Raw genomic sequence first — 2,322 nt, 5'->3', positions numbered from 1 at the left:
TGAATTATTAGATTGAAACTCTGTCAAATTCTCTCCGCTTATGGTGAAATTCAACGAATTTATTTAGCTACTGTTTGTGATCCTTTTCTTGTTCTTTGAATCGCTTATCTATGTTATATTGTTGAATTTGTGGTTATTTGTTTGATGGGTTGTTTGTCGATTTTGGTTAATAATGACTGTTGAAATTGTGTTTTTGATGAAAGTTTATGGTAATATTATATGGGACCTATTAATGGAATGAAATTGATCTTGATTGATACATTCATGTAAAAAAATGAAGGGAAAAATTATAATGGAAGAAAGAAAAGGATAGGATCATACTCTCTGTAAGATATCTAGGCACCAACAAATAGTATTGAAGTTGAAATTATACAGAAATACAAGTTGCCAAAAGAAGTTGTTACTCTTGTAGGGTTAGGTACATTAGTCATTAATCAGCAGCTTGCATTGTTTACATTGTAGAGTTAGGTACATTAATCATTATTATTGTAGTTGAAATTGTATAGGAATATCGAATATATTGAATTTTAGATTTATTTTCATGTGATACCACTTATCATGATGATACCAAATTACCAATTATCATAATGATTTAATTATATATTTTTTTTTTGTTAATTGTGTGAGAGGTTGACAACCATGTTAATACTTGGTTGAATTATTCATGATTTTATGTGTTTAGTGGTTAGATGGCCTCATCGAGTAACAAAAGAATAACAAAGGATAATGGGAAGGCACAATTTTTTTGGTGGAGTGACAAGGATTCAATCATCCTATGTGAAGTTTGTCTTGCATTTATAAAGGATAATGGGAAGGCACAATTTTTTAGGTAATTAAGTAATCCAAATACTTGCAAGAACAAATATGATACAATGGGAAAAGATTGGTGTAATTGGGAAAACTTAAAACAATCGGAGACGGGTAAAGGATGGGATCCACAGTCGGGAAAAATTGACGCTACTAATGAATGGTGGCAAAGAAAAATCAAGGTGTGTATAATTCACAATTTAATTTATTATATAGTCTTTATATTAACAATTATAGTATGAAATTATTTTTAATAACATTTTAATTTTTATAATAATTTAATGTAAGAAAATTCAGAATTTCAAAAGTTTCGACTAAGGGGTGTAAACTTGGAGCTTGAAAAAAAGTGGGAACAATTATTTGGAGATTCTTATGCAACAGGAGAGAATGTTTATGTGCCCTCAATAGACCCCATTGAAGATCTTACCATACAAAATGAAAATTTAGAGGAAGGGAACTTTGAAAATAATGGTGGCGATACCTATTTTCCAAGCGACCAATATGCTCAAGATTTACTTAATGATGAAGGGAATTTTTTTTCAACATTTTATAAAGAAAGCACGTAATGATGCAAACTTAGGTAGTTTGGGAAGTAGGTCATCACAAATGACTCGTGAAGCTGCAAACAATGACACTCATTCTTCTAGTAAGATTCAAAAGCAGCCTCCATTAAAGTCTAATAGTGGTCAAGTGAAACGTACAAGAAGACAATCAGCGGGATCTACAATGTTATCTAAGGGAATTATTGAAATGACAGAATGTGTTAAACAAATTAGTCAAAGTAGTACATCAAATGTGTCCACGATTTCTACAGCAATGAATACCATTAGTCGTATGGTGGACCATGAGTATTTAGAGAAACATAGTGAGTTTTGGTGCTTTGTTACTACTGTCATTGGAGATGCAACTAAAAGAGAGTTTTTTTTAGTATGGAGGATGATGATAGCAGAGCTAAGTGGTTAGAATATCTATATATTAAGGGTAATAACTAGGAGTAGTTAGGAATCAATGTTTTGTTTGCTCTAGTGGTAAAATAAAAATGTAGATTTGTTCTTTGTGAAATATTTGGATTATTTGTGTTATGTGTGTTTTTCCTAGAGAAGTTTTTTCAGTATTTTTTATGATAGTTTTACTCATGACTTATTTTTATAATTGACAGGTTTGTTATTAATATGGATATTGATGAGGAAAGAATGCGCAAACTTTGGATTGCAGTTGCATTTACAATATATTTGATGTCTACATATTTTTATAAATACATGTATAAAGAACCATGCATGACTTCAATTCTAACAGGAGAGATGTGGGTAAAAGAAATGTTGATTGGCAATCCTATTAGATGTGTCAATGCATTTAGAATGGAGCCACGATTATTTTTAAGATTATGTAATGATCTATCATCGAAATATGGACTAAAATCTAATTGTAATATGTCTATTCGCGAGAAAGTGGGTATTTTCTTATATGCAATTGCTCAAGGTGCCTCAAATAGAGTTCTTAGTGAGCGTTTTCAAC

The 2,322-nt window shown here is 30.8% G+C and overlaps 1 pseudogene; it reads left to right on the top strand.

The window, feature by feature from the left end:
• Window positions 1-496: 496 nt before the first annotated feature.
• Window positions 497-2,322, top strand: LOC110736075 (annotated as a pseudogene).

This window comes from Chenopodium quinoa, unplaced genomic scaffold (genome assembly GCF_001683475.1).
Source record: "Chenopodium quinoa cultivar QQ74 unplaced genomic scaffold, ASM168347v1, whole genome shotgun sequence".
Lineage (NCBI taxonomy): Eukaryota > Viridiplantae > Streptophyta > Magnoliopsida > Caryophyllales > Amaranthaceae > Chenopodium > Chenopodium quinoa.
This window is presented reverse-complemented; position numbering and strand designations above follow the sequence as displayed.